We start from the raw sequence: 14,671 nt of genomic DNA on the forward strand, positions 1-14,671 counted from the left end.
AAAGATGGAGGCAAAAAAAGCATTGAGTAAGAACATAAGAATGGCCACACTGGGTCAGACCAAAGGTCCATCTCGCCCAGCATCCTGTCTTCCAACAATGGTCAATGCCACGTGCCCCTGAGGGAATGAACAGGACAGGTAATAATCAAGTGATACATCCCATCACCCATTCCCAGCTTCTGGCAAACAGAGGCTAGGGACACCATCCCTGCCCATCCTGGCTAATAGCCATTGATGGACCTATCCTCCATGAATTTATCTAGATCTTTTTTTAACCCTATTATAGTCTTGGCCTTCACAACATCCTTTGGCAAGGAGTTCCACAAGTTGACTGTGCGTTATGTGAAAAAATATTTCCTTTTGTTTGTTTTAAAACCTGCTGCCTATTAATTTCGTTTGGTGGCCCCTAGCTTTTGTGTTATGAGACAGAGTAAACAAAACTTCCTTATTTACTTTCTCTACACCAGTCATGATTTTATAGACCTCTATCATATCCCGCCTTAGTTGTCTCTTTTCCAAACTGAAAAGTCCCAGTCTTATTAAGCTCTCCTTATACAACAGCTGTTCCATACCCCTAATCATTTTTGTTGCCCTTTTCTGAACCTTTTCCAATTCTAATATATCTTTTGTGAGATGGGGCAACCACATCTGTATGCAGTATTCAAGATGTGGGCGTACCATGGATTTATATAGAGGCAATATGATATTTTCTGTCTTATTATCTATCCCTTTCTTAATGATTCCCAACATTCTGTTGGCTTTTTTGACTGCCGCTGCACGCTGAGTGGATGTTTTCAGAGAACATCTAAATCCACTATATCCACTGTATCCCCCTTGTCCACATGGTTGTTGACCAGAGAATTCTAGGAGATTGGTGAGGCATGATTTACTTTTATAAAAACCATGCTGACTCTTCCCCAACAAATTATGTTCATCTATATGTCTGACAATTTTGTTCTTTACTATAGTTTCAACCAGTTTGCCCGATACTGAAATGAGGCTTACTGGCCTGTAATTGCTGGGGTTACCTCTGGAGCCCTTTTTAAAAATTGGTGTCACATTAACTATCCTCCAGTCATTAGGTACAGAAGCTGATTTAAATGATAAGTTACAGATGACAGTTAGTAGTCCTGCAATTTCACATTTGAGTTCCATCAGAACTCTTGGGTGATACCATCTGGCCCTGGTGACTTATTATTGTTTAGTTTATCAATTTGTTCCAAAACCTCCTCTAGTGACACCTCAATCTGGGACAGTTCCTCAGATTTGTCACCTAAAAAGAATGGCTCAGATTTGGGAATCTCCCTCACATCCTCAGCCATAAAGACGGATGCAAAGAATTCATTTAGTTTCTCTGCAATGGCTTTATCATCCTTGAGTGCTCCTTTAGCATCTCGATCGTCCAGTGGCCTCACTGGTTGTTTAGCAGACTTCCTGCTTCTGATGTAGTTTCAAAAAGTAATAGCAAAATTTTTTTTTGTCTTTGGCTAGCTGTTCTTCCAATTCTTTTTTGGCATTCCAAATTACATATATATATTTTTAAGTACTTCAGCTTTTTCCACATCATGTGTCACTAGGTTGCCTCCCCCATTCAGTAAGGGTCCCACACTTTCCCTGACCACCTTCTTGTTGCGAACATACCTGTAGAAACCCTTCTTGTTACCCTTCACATCCCTTGCTAGCTGCAGCTCCAATTGTACTTTGGCCTTCCTGATTTCACTCCTGCACGCTTGAGCAATATTTTTATACTCCTCCCTCGTCATCTGTCCAAGTTTCCACTTCTTGTAAGCTTCCTTTTTGTGTTTAAGCTCACCGAAGATTTCTCTGTTAAGCCAAGCTGGTCGCCTGCCATATTTGCTATTCTTTCTGCACTTCAGAATGGTTTGTTCCTGTGCCATCAATCAGGCTTCTTTAAAATACAGCCAGCTCCCCTGGACTCCTTTCCCCCTCGCATTAGCCTGTACGTACCCTGTACCCCATCGCACGCTCTGTACCCGGTATCGCACATGCCTTGTACCCTGTACTCCATCGCACGTCCTGTACCCTGTATCTCACATACCCTGTACCGTCACACGTCCTGTACCCCACAAACGCTATACCCCATCGCACACCTTGTACCCTGTATCACACATGCCTTGTACCCCATTGCACACCCTATACCACACATGCCCTGTACCCCACTGCACTTGCCCTGTACCCCCAATCACCCAGCATACCCTCAACCCACACGATATGCCGCATCACACACCATGTACGCCCATCCCACGCCCGCCATACCGATCACACTGTGTACCCCATATGATCCTCCATGCACACCCATCCCATGTGCCCCCACCCCATGCCATGCCACACTCCTGTCCCACTCTAGGCAGCCCCCCTCACCAATATACCCTGCTGTGCACAGTACCTACACAAATTCAGGACCACTTCCTTCCTGGGCTTCAGTTGTATCCAGAATCAACTCTGGGTCAACGGATACATTTTCAACCATCATAGGCTGACAGGCTTTTTCTGTCTGCTCTACAAACAGAAAAGAGCTGGAGAAACATTCCCCTTTAACAGCCAAACAGCTTGGGATCTCATTTCAGGCTTGACAAAGCCCTGGCTGGGATGATTTAATTGGGGATCGGTCCTGCTTTGAGCAGGGGGTTGGACTAGATGACCTCCTGAGGTCCCTTCCAACCCTGATATTCTATGATTCCCTTGTCCCAGCACACAGGGCTGTTCACAGACAACTGCTTGGAGACCAGGGTAGCTCCCTCCATAGGCAAGTCAATACCCCTGACAGACACAGGAACGTTTCCTTCACTATCACAATTCTCCACCCAGGTAACAGGTAAGGTGTAGGGATGCTCATATTCCACTAACCTCACCTGACTAGCTAGACAAAGCCACCAGCTCAGAAGGCTGCCTAGGCTCATCTAAACTCTCTTTGCCGTCCCCTCCTTTAACAGATGAGCTGCTGTTTTCACAACTACTGTCTTACTACACGGAGCTACTTTAAGCACATCACTTTTACCTGGGCCAGGCTTACTTTCCCAAGCTTTGCTAGCCAACAGTGTATCACTCACCAAGACTGTCCCCCTTCCTTCCTCAGTTTGGGCTTTAACCTGATCACCAGCTTTAATTTGCTCTAGAGAAACATTTCCCTGAGCCTTATCTAATGCCAGATTCACTTCTGAGATACCAGACAGACACTCAGAAATGTTTTCCACATATACACTGCTTCTTTGCACAGACAAACAGCCATCTTCCTCAGACAAAACATTTGGAGAAACCCTCTGTAGGCAAATCCTTGCCCGTAGTGTAGACAGGTTCAGGATTATTTCTTTGCTGTGACTGATTTATGTCAACTTGACTGAACAAAGCTTTAATATCATCCCCGATCCTTAGGCAATAACTTCCTTACACCAGCTATAACTTCATGTGTAATGCCATTCCATTCAAGATAGATTCTGGCTAAAGGCACACTTACAGCAAACTCATAGGGGATTACACTATTCACACTCTGATTTGGTAAATAATCCTCCTCTTTGACAAGATCCGCTTTAACAAGAGTGACGTTAGAAGCTGTAATTTGCCCTAAACAGCTTTACCATTGACTTTTACATTCTCTGCACAAGTTATGGGGTTACCTTCACCTGAGCTCACAGTAAAAGCATTTACATAAAAGGTGGCAGTGTTGGGGTAAATTGGGTTACACCCAGACCACTGCTTAGAGTCAAACAATGTACCAACTGGATAGATTCTATCCCCATCTCTGTTGTTGAGAGGAGCTGGCTTTCCAGGATGATACAGTCGGTTCCTGTTGGTCCTTTATTCTTTTGATTTGGAGCTTAAGTCTGTCCATTTCTGCCTTAGCTTCTAGTTCCTGCAGTCGAATATATGCCATTCTTTGTTCACGTTCAAAACACCGGCGTTCTCTTTCAGCAGCTTCTCCTTCCATATCAGCTATTTTTTGCTTTTGTTCAAGTTCTTTTGTTCAAGTTCACTGCAAGCATTTTCGCTGGGTCTGCTTCCTTATCATTGGCAATCAGGGTGACCAGATGTCTCGATTTTACAGGCACCGTCCCGATATTTGGGGCTTTTTCTTATATAGAGGCCTATTACCCCCCACCCTGTCCTGATTTTTCACACTCGCTATCTGGTCACCCTACTGGCAATTAACCGATTTTTCAGTTCCTGCTCTGGGGCCTTTTTCTTAAAAGACCACGCTCTCTGTATGCACAATGGCGGGGGGATTGCCCAGGAAACTGTCAGTCAGGCTTCCCTAAGTTGACTTTGCCTCCTCCACAGCCAGAGCTTCTCGTCTATCCGGCCACAGATCCTCTCCCCCCCCCCCCCCCCCCGCCCACGGTACCCCAGAACCTCAGGTGGAGTCACTGATGTCCTTGGCTCCCAAAATGAATCACGTCTCAGCAGATCCACCATTGGCACGAGTTCAAACCTGCAAGTGACCCATGTCCCAGGCTGCAGGAGAAGAGGAAACCCCCCCCAGGGCCTCTGCCCATCTGACCTGGGGAGGGGGGGGGAATTCCTTCCTGACCCCACCTCTGGCACTCAGACCCACCAGCTGGACAGCTGGGAAAGGATTCTCTGTAGTAGCTCAGAGCCCTCCCCGTCTAGCGCCCCATGTCCAGCCATTGGGGATATTACCTAAGAGCAGACAAGGCTGGGCCACATGCCATTGCAGGCTGCCTCATGGTCTCCTCCTCCCCCCGCCCGCCCCCCATCAGCCTCCTAGTCCCTTCAGCCACCATCAGCCTCCTGGTCCCCTCCCGCATCAATCTCCTGGTCCCCGCCCCCCACCCGCCTCATGGTTCCCCTCCCCTCGCTTCCACCTCTTTGTCCCCTCCCCTCAGCCTCATGATCCCATTCCGCCCCCCACCATCAACCTCATCGTCCTGTTCCACTCCCTACCCCCACCAGCCTCTGGGTCTCCTCCTGGCATCAGCCTCCTGGTCCCCTCCCTTCCATTTCCGAGGACTGGGTTTGGCTTTGAAAAGACAGAGGTAAAAACAAAATCCTGTATGTGCATCTGTCCCCCGCCCCCGTCTTGTGGTTGGGTTCGAACCCTGGCCCCTCAGCACCATCACCCAGACTGCGGGCACTGGCATGTCAGGACTAGCTGTTATCTCTGAGGGGAGAAGTGCTGGGTACACAGGCGGGCCAGGGCACCCAACCCAGCTGTCTCTCTTCCTCACCCCCAAGGAGGGGGCTCCTGCCCTGTGTGGTGCTCCCAGGGGAGATGAGACGCTGGCAGAGGGGTAAGCCTGGGCCCAGGGGTTCCCAGTGCAGTGTCCGGTGGTGGTGTGAGCCCAGCCTGGGAACTGCCCACATTTCAGGAGCCCCCACCCTGTAGCTCAAGCCTGGGCTACGTGGGAAGTGTTTGCTGCAGGTGTGAATTTAAAGTGACCCACTCAGACGGTGCCATCCCTGGGGACGCTCTTCGCACCCATACAGCTCGTCAACAGTTGGTTTCAACGTGCTACCCAAAGTAGGTCGGTGTCATTATCCCCAGGTGGGGAAACTGAGGCACCGAGGGGCAAAGTGACTTGCCCTGGGTAACACAGCAGGCCAGTGGCAGAGCCAGGAACAGGAATGAGTCTATCGATGAGGCTACGCTGAGGACACCGTCTCAGTGTATCCCTGCTCCACATGCAGTGTCTGTCCCAGTGCAACCACATGGGTTCAGGGCTGATTTTCACCAACTTAGTCGGGCACATCCCGACACTGGGACAAAGGGAGAACTCCCTCCCCATCCAGCATGGCAACAACTCTGCCAGGCCCAGCACATTATCCCAGTATAACTGCCCTCATCCTCACAGGGCTGGACGGCTTTCACTACACTGGGACGAGTTTCTGGTGTAGACAAGCCCTGAGCTCATATCCCTGGGGAAGGAGGTTGAGATAAACCAAACCCAGGTGCTCCTGTGTGGGGCGGGGGTGGGGGGCAGGGAGGAGGGGACGGACTCCGCAAGGGCCATTCTAGGTCATTTCCCTGGCTAGGCAGGGCCTAGTTACACCTGTAGAACTGGTCAGACTCTCCCAGGTAGACAAGGATCAGCCACATGGGAAGGGAATTTCTGGGAGACAAAGCAAAGGCCCAAGGGGTCCATTCAGCTGAACAGCAAAGATCTGCTGCAAACACTGGCAGGGGGAGAGCAGGTCACAAGAATTCTTTGTACTGGAGTGCGAGAGACAAACTAAGTCTGTCTCTGACACTGCCCCGCCCCACACACCTCTCTGCACCGCCAGCCCCCTTTCCACACCCTTCTCTCTGCACACGCACACCCCCACACCTCCAGCCCGCAGAGATACACAGGCCGGACTCAGATTGGGAGCTAGAGCTGCCCTACCGGGAACGTGGATTCTTCCAACCCCTTTCACAGATGCTCATCACCACCGGACCCAGCACAGCTGCAGCCTCCCCGTGCACCTCAAATGCACAACCGGGAGGCTGAGCCCCCCAACCCCACCCCCAAGGTCTGGGTGAACTTTCAGACAACAGCGGTTCTAATAACCCTAGTACGGGGCTTCTCAACCCTCAATCTCCAAGCTCCTCGCCTGGGCAGGAGCTCCCCTCTTTCGCCCAGGGCCAGATGGAGGCCCAGAGGGGGAGTTGCTTGCCCAGGGTTGGGGGGCTGAGCAAGGCCCAGTGGCAAAGAGAACCAGATTCCATGGGGGCTGATCTCCCCCTTACCCCCAGTTCTGCCAGGGCTGTTGGGGAGAGGCAGATGGGATGCCAGCCATGCCCAGGGCGGTGCCTGGCGAGCTCGGCCTGCTGGGGGAGGCTGACAAGCACTGGGCGACTGGGCCGGGGAACGCTGGGGGGAGCTGAGTTCTGCCTCCATTTCCAAGGGAGAAATGCCCCCCTTCCCCACTCTATAGGCAGCCAAGACAAAAGCGAAACTGCCACTCCCTGGGAGCAGAGCAAACACCCTGGGGGCCCCAGCCACGCAGGGGACAAAGGGCTTCTGTGAGCCGGTGCCCATCTATACTGAAGACAGCAGATTGATGCCCGAGCGCCAGGCCTGAGCACAGGACTTTGCCCTGCTCTGCCCGCAGGCTCCGCAGTGGCCTTGGGCACCTGCCTCTGCCCGGGCCGAGAGCAGAGCCCAGCCCTGCAGGGGAGGAGTGGCGGGAGGAGGCTTTTCTGGGCACTGACTGCGACAGGATCCAGCACAGGCTAATTTATGGTGTTGCCAACTGGCACAGCCTGGCCGCATGCCAAGCCACAGCCCAACTGGCCACGGCTCTGCATCAGCCCAGCCACGCTCCTGGCCCTCACCTTCTGAAGCCACTTGCCCCGGGAAGAATCCCAGGCAGGAGAGTGGGCACTGGTGTACGTGGCCGTGCGAGGGGAAGGCATCAATGGACCCGACTCCTTGTGCTTGGCACTGGCCTGCTAAGCCCTGCCCCGGGGGTGGAGGGCGCCCGCATGGAGATAAAACTGCATCCAGCTAATCCCGGACTTCCCACCCCCAAACCCCTCCCCCCGGGAGCTGGTCCCATCAGGGTCAGCAACAAACCTCTGAACTCAGGAGGAGACACCTGGAGCTTCCGACAGCTCAGCCCCCTATGCCCCTGGGGCTGCCAGGCCAGCCCAGAGCCCCTGAACCCCTCCCCTGCCCCCCAGCCAGCACACAGCCCCCTGAACGCCCCCTCACCCTCAGACCAGCACACAGCCCCCCTGAACTCCCTCCCGCACCACCCAGCCAGCACACAGCCCTTCTCAACCCAGACCAAAACAGAGCCCCCCCACAGCTCAGGCCAGCACAGAGCCCCATCCTCCTCTCCCCTAGTCCTGCACACAGCCCCCCTGAGCCCCCTTCCCGCACCCCCAGCCAGCACACAGCCCCCCCGAATCCCCCTCCCGCACCCCCTCCAGCCAGCACACAGCCCCCCCGAATCCCCCTCCCGCACCCCCTCCAGCCAGCACACAGCCCCCCCGAATCCCCCTCCCGCACCCCCTCCAGCCAGAACACAGCCCCCCCTGAACCCCTCTCAACCCCGACCAAAACAGAGCCCACACACACAGGTCCAGGCCTGCACAGAGCCCCCCTGATCCCCCCCAAGCCGGCACAGAGCCCCCGCCGTCAGCGCCCCCCGGGGAGCCCCCAGCCCCTGACACCGTGACCCCAGGCTGCAGCAGCGGCACGGGGTGGGGAGCTCCCGGGCACCCCGAGCGGCTGCAACCCCCCGGCCCGGCCCGGCCCGGCCCGGCCCCTCGGGAGCCCATCGCGGGTGTGGCCCTGCGACGGTCCCCGCTGCCCCAACCCTCGCCCCGAGCAGTGTGGAGCCGGTACCTGGGTCTGCATCGCGCCTCTGAGAGCGGCCCCTACGGCCGGGGCCCCCCGCGTCCGGCTCGGCAGGTGGCCACCCGGCGCCACCGGTCGCCACCGTCCCTTTGACCGCTGGGGCTGGGCGAGCAGCTCCGGGAACTCCTGGGCAGCGAGCCGGCCCCGCCCTCCCTTGGGGCAGGACAGGGGCGGGGAGCAGCCAGCGCTGAGCCGCCTGGGGTTATGGGGCAGGGAGCCACCCCCACGGAGCCGCCTGGGGCTAGGGGGCAGGGTGCTGTGGGCACTGAGCTGTCTGGGCTATGGGGCAGGATGGGGGGGGGAAGTAGCCCTCACTAAGCCACCTGGGTTATGGGGCAGGACAGGGGCAGAGAGCAGCCAGCACTGAGCCACCTGAGCTATGGGCAGGTAGCAGCCCGCACTGAGCCATGCCAGGCTATGGGGCAGGACGGGTGCGGAGATGCCCGCACTGAGCCATGCCGGGCTATGGGGCAGGACAGGTGTGGAGCTGCCCGCACTGAGCCATGCCGGGCTATGGGGCAGGACGGGTGCGGAGATGCCTGCACTGAGCCATGCCGGGCTATGGGGCAGGACGGGTGCGGAGATGCCCGCACTGAGCCATGCCGGGCTATGGGGCAGGACGGGTGCGGAGATGCCCGCACTGAGCCATGCCGGGCTATGGGGCAGGACAGGTGTGGAGCTTCCCGCACTGAGCCATGCCGGGCTATGGGGCAGGACGGGTGCGGAGATGCCCGCACTGAGCCATGCCGGGCTATGTGGCAGGACGGGTGCGGAGATGCCCGCACTGAGCCATGCCGGGCTATGGGGCAGGACGGGTGCGGAGATGCCCGCACTGAGCCATGCCAGGCTATGGGGCAGGACGGGTGTGGAGCTTCCCGCACTGAGCCATGCCGGGCTATGGGGCAGGACGGGTGCGGAGATGCCCGCACTGAGCCATGCCGGGCTATGGGGCAGGACAGGTGCGGAGATGCGTGGTTTATGCTCATGTGGACATGCCCAGGGCACAAGCACAAACATGCCACACGCTCATGTACGCACATCTGCGCCCAGACACGCCCCCCCGTCAGGGGTCGGCTACAGTTGCTGCGAGTCCCTGGGTGCTCCCAATCCCCCACCCCTCAGCCAAGCTGTCTCCAGCTGCTCTCACCTCCCCCTTGTGTGGGTGTTTGTTGGTGGGGGGCGGGGAGCGTAGGGCCCATCACTGGTACCTGAGCCCCACAAATGGGAATTCCCTACATGCCCTGGAGGGGAGAAGCCTCACTGACCCCAGCACAGCCCCCAGCTGAGCCAGCCTCAGCTGCCCCCAGATCCAAAGGGGCCCTCAATTTGGGGTGCAGGTGACTGGGACCTTGGCTGATTTCCAGTGGGGCCGCGCTGCAGGGTCATCTCCGCACATTCGGGTGCCCATATCCGGAGAGCGTCCCAGGGGCAGTCTGGACGAGGCCTGAATTCCTCACAGGGGAGGGTCGGAGCCAGAGTCTGAGCCCTGGGTGTGCACACAGGCGTGATAAGATCTGCAGAACCCTGGTGTCCTTTCTGTTTTGCCACAAGGCGCCATCTCTTGGGAACGCTTGGCTCCAAGAACCCCAGATTGGGACCACTCCCCTCTCAGAGCTGGAGCTCCCAGCCCCCCACTCTAACCACCAGACCCCACGCCGCTCTCAGAGCTGGGGCCAGAACCCAGGAGTCCTGGCTTTGAGCCCTCCTCCTTTAACCAATTGCCCCCACTTCCCTAAGCCAAGAAAGGAACCCGGTTGTCCTGACTCCAGGTCTCTGCCAACTCTAACCACTAGACCCCACTCCCCCGCCAGAGCTGGGTAGGGACCGGCCTGCACCCATAGATCACAGCCATCAAGTCAGCCGGTGGATTTTAGAGCACTTAGAAAACCCAGCTGGTGAACAGCGAGGAGCCTAGGGAAGGACAAGCCCTTCCCAGCCCCTTCTTGCCCGTCCCTGGAGCTAAGGCTGTGTCCACACGGCCACTTTCGGCACTAAAACTTTAGTCGTTCGGGGGTGTGAAAAAGCATGCGACATGGACAGCGCTTTATGGCGATACAGCGACCCCCCCCCCTCGTTCGGGGTGATTATTTTTGATCGCCGGGAGAGCTCGCCCCCAGCAATGGAGCGTGAGGACACTGCCCACATCACAGCGCTGCCGCGGCCATACCATAACGTAGGCAGCGTAGGCCTCACGTCTGCGCCCTGCGATCGGGGCAGGCAGCACTCCAGGCTCTGCTTCCCCCCAAGGCCTGCCAGAGCTCCCAGCCAAGCCTGTGGGGCAGGAACTCTCCTTGTTCGGACTCGCCCAGAGGCCAGCAAAGCTCTCCGGGGAAACACCAAGTGTGTGTGTGGGGGGGGTGGGGGAACGACACGGAGCGAACCCGTTTTCCAGCACACACCCGGGGATCGAACGGCGAAAACTCTGCCATGTCTCCCCCTGTTTGTGTCTAACAGGCACAATTGCAGCCCCCCCACACACACACACACATACCACAGCCCCGTGGGGCTCAACACCTTGGGGTGCCCCATAGAGGCCTCTAGACAAAGGGGAAACCAGGTCGCCCCTCTGCAGCTTCCTGCCTGGCTCAGACGCCAGCTGTGCCCAGGCCAGCAATGGGCAGAGCACGTGTTGTGCCCAGTGCCACACAGGTCCTGAGGCTAGGAGCCCTGCCCAGAGGCTGTCCCCCAGCAGCAGGACAGGAGCCCTGCTGGCATGGCACTGGGACCCTGGGGGGCAGGGAGCCCGTGAGTCACATCCCCAAGCTCCGGAGGCGCCGACTGAGACCAGGAAATGACCCCCAGGCCGGAGGGCTGCAGACGGCAGGAAACGGGGCTGGCTCCCTCTGCGCTGAGCTGGCAGCCCGGGCAGGAGCCGGGGAGGGGGCAGCGGACCGCAGCACACAGGGCTCAAGTCCGCAGGAGGAAGGACTGGGGTCTCGCAGCTCTAGAAAGAGCTGGGGAGCCAGGACTCCTGGGTTCCATCTTCAGCTCTGGGAGGGGAGTGGGGTCTAGTGGTCAGAGCAGGGGCGTGGGAGCCAGGACTCCTGGGTTCTACCCTCAGCTCTGGGAGAGGAGTGGGGTCTAGCGTATGCCTACGCTGCAAAAATAACCTCGCAGCAATGAGTCCCAGCGCCCAGGTCAATTGACTCGGGCTATGGGGCTAAAAATAGTCGTGTAGACTCTGAGCCCCACCCATCTCGCTGGGATTCAGACTACACTGCTGTTCTTGTCCTCACAGTCTGAGCCCCGTGAGCCGGGGTCTGTAGAGTGGGGTCTGAGACTCACGGCTGCAGCGTTTGTTCTTTGCCACTTAGACCTATCATGGTGGCTTAGAGCAGGGGACAGGGACAGGACTCCTGGGTCTTCCCCCCACACACACCCCCCATTTGCCTTGCTTTGCAATCTGCAGTGACCCTCTGCCTGCCCCTCTCTGCATCAGGGACAGGAGTTAATTCTCCAGACCTGCTCCCTCGGGGCACCCTGGCGCCTCTGCTGAAAAGTGCCTGGCAGGGCTTGGGTTGTTGGGCCTGCTGGGGGCTGAGAGCCCCTGGCTGGGGGCCGAGGGGGTATTCCTCGCCCTAGAGCCTGCAAGGAGCCCAGCTGTCTCACTTCTTACTGCCACGCCAGCTGGCAGCTTTCTGTGCAAGTCTGGGCCACCCCGCACCGGTGGGGCAGAGGCACCGGCTCCTGCCATCAGGCTGGCAGGCGAGTAGATGCCCCTTTCCAGCCATACAAGAGACGAAGGAGACCCCTGCCCTGCGGAGCCGACAATCGGGGGCGGGGGCAGGGCACAGGGTATGGGAGTGGCTCTGGGGACAGTGACAGGGGCAGATTAGATGTGGGCTAGGACTGGGGAGGCCCCTCGGGAGAGGAACTGTCTGCCATGTGTTTGTACAGCACCTAGCACCAGGGGGGCGGGGGCTGATTTGTGGCTTCTGGGTGATATGGCATCACAGATCGTAATACAAATGTGCTCCCCCCACCCCATCCCCAATCCCCCCACACACACCCATGCCCCCGTCGCCCTTGCACCCCTCCCTGTCAGGAGCGGCTGCTCTGGACTGACAGATAGGAGGCGCCCCCCTGAGGCCAGCACAGAAGCAGGGGCTGCAGGATGGCCCCCGGACAAGCCCAGGGACAGAGACCTTGCAGGGTGCCCAGGGAGAGGGGGGCAGACAGTGCATCTGGAGGGTAATACAGTAATTACCAGCAGCCAAAGCCAATGTGCCTGGAAGCTCTGCTCCCAAGGCAGGGCGAGCGGCGGTTCCCCTCTGCACAGCATGGGAGCAAAAGTCCAAAGGTCCAGGGATCAAACTCCTGCAGAGTCTGGCCACATTGCATGGTGAGGAACATTGACTGAGGTCTAGTGGTTAGAGCAGGGGGGCTGGGAGCAGGGACTCCTGGGTTCTAACCCAGCACTGGGATGGGAGCAGGCTCTAGTGGTTAGAGCAGGGGGTCCAGGAGCCTATCCCTGGCTCTGGGAGGGGAGTGGGGTCTAGTGGTTAGAGTGGGAAGCAAGGACTCCTGGGATCTATTCTTGGCTCTGCGGCAGAGAAAGCGTCTGTAGACTTTTCTCCCCCTGTGACAAAGGGGCGCTGGCACTGGCTGGCCTCCTAGGGCCACGAGATTGGCAGGTGCCAGGTTTCCTGCCTCTGCCCTGCTGTGGGGTCCTGGGTGAGTCCCTGAGCCTCAGGCTCCCCGGGGTCAAACTGTACTTTGGTGCTGGATGGGGATGGGCAAAGTTGGGAGAGAGAAGGGGGAAGGGGAGCAGAGAGATAAAAGAGAGGGGTAGTTGGTGGGGGGGCAAGAGCCAGAGGGATGGGGGGATGGGTGACAGATGGGAGGAGGGAGAAGAGGGATGTGGGGGTGGGGCAGCCATGGGGAACGGGGGATGTGGGGTGGGCAAGGGGGGCTGGGCAGGCACAGAGGGACATGGCCTAGCAGACACATGGACGGGGGAGGACCTGTTTTCCCTTCCCAGGGTCCCAGTCCCACTAGGCCCCCCCAAGGGATGCAGCACCAAGACGAGGCCAGTAGGTCCAGCCTGGCTGGGGAGCCAGCCCCACCCCGCAGGGACTGGCTTGAGATCAGGGACCTCCCGCCACAGGGCTGGCTGCTGCCGGGGCTTGTGCCCATCTGCCTCGTCAGGGGAGCCCTGCTTGGACCATACCAGGACCAGGCTGCGTTGGGCTTGCCAGGATGGTGAAGGCAGCAGCTGGGCAGAGACTTGGCTCATTCCCATTCACCTGGCACCAACAACTCCGATCAGCTGGACACGTACCCAGCACCGGCTCCGGCTCTCTCAGCCAGCAGGGCACGTACCCAGCACCGGCTCTGCACCCTGCTGCATCCCCGACAGTGGCTTAATGATCCTGACATACCACACAACCTGCCCCAGCCCTGTGGCACCCTGATGTGAGGCTCACGGACACACAGAATCCTGGGGGAGAAGTGGGGTCTAGTGGTTAAAGCAGGGAGTTAAGCTGCAGGACTCCAGGGTTCTGATTCCTGGCTTAGTCCCTGACCTGCTGAGAGACACTGGACAGCTCTCTTCCCCTCCCTGTGCCTCAGTTTCCTCCCTCCAGTGGGACTGGTCCTGCCCGGCATCTGGGGATATTGGTGAAGCGCTCTGGGCCCCTTGGCTGGCTGGAGTGAGAGCTGGGCAGGGGCAGCGGGTCGGGGGAATGGGGATGGCGGCTCATGGGAGCAGGAGTCCCGCACACCCCCCTTACCGTGCTCTGAAGGTGACTCTGGGGCTCACTCCATCTCCTGCTTGCCGGGACACAGCCGCACTGGCCAGTGGCTCCGCAGTGAGCTGGACGCCTGGAGGAGATGGAGGGTGTCGGAGCGGGGGGGCTGGTTTCCTGAGAGGAAGCCCTTCCCTGTGGCCCTGGCTGGAAGCCTCCCACGCCGCAGCAGGGTAATCACCGGTTTTTCTGGGCTCGGGAGACTGCACCGGTGTCTGTCTGGAGAGCGGCTGCCCCCCCCATGCCCCAGGGGAGCATCAGCACAGGGTTAGCTCTAGGGGGCGCTGCTGGGGGGCTGGCATCAACGGGGGACTGCGGATCTGGGGAGAGGCCAGTCGGGCTCCCAGGGGCCTGGTCCCAAGTGCAGCCACCGGTGCCGGCTCAGGCTGGGCCCAAAGAGCTGCCGTCGGGCTTGGGGTGCGTCACTCCTGGGTGCCAGAGAACGAGGCCCAAAGGAGCTGCCTTGGGCACCAGGGGAGGGCTGGAGCAACCCCAGGGCATTCTTTATGGTGCTTCCAGACACAGACCTGCAGCTCCCCCCGGTTCTCCGGCTCCCCTCGCCACAGCCACCTCTCCAGCTCCATCCTCAGATCAGTTCGAGTC

General features: G+C 58.2%; 1 protein-coding gene across 3 annotated transcripts in view; it reads right to left on the reverse strand.

Moving 5' to 3' along the window:
• Positions 1–14,133, reverse strand: part of EXOC3L2 (exocyst complex component 3 like 2) — a 33,901-nt gene extending 19,768 nt beyond the window's left edge. The window contains exon 1 of one of the 3 annotated variants that reach the window (XM_084612698.1): positions 14,054–14,133. The gene's annotated coding sequence lies outside the window, so the exon portion shown is untranslated. Of the gene's footprint in view, positions 1–8,309; positions 8,466–14,053 lie in introns of those variants that run through there. The other 2 variants (XM_084612697.1, XM_084612699.1) reach the window with 2 other exon arrangements.
• Positions 14,134–14,671: the final 538 nt, after the last annotated feature.

The sequence above is a fragment of the Lepidochelys olivacea genome (genome assembly GCF_965140295.1).
Source record: "Lepidochelys olivacea isolate rLepOli2 genome assembly, chromosome: 23".
Classification (NCBI taxonomy): domain Eukaryota; kingdom Metazoa; phylum Chordata; order Testudines; family Cheloniidae; genus Lepidochelys; species Lepidochelys olivacea.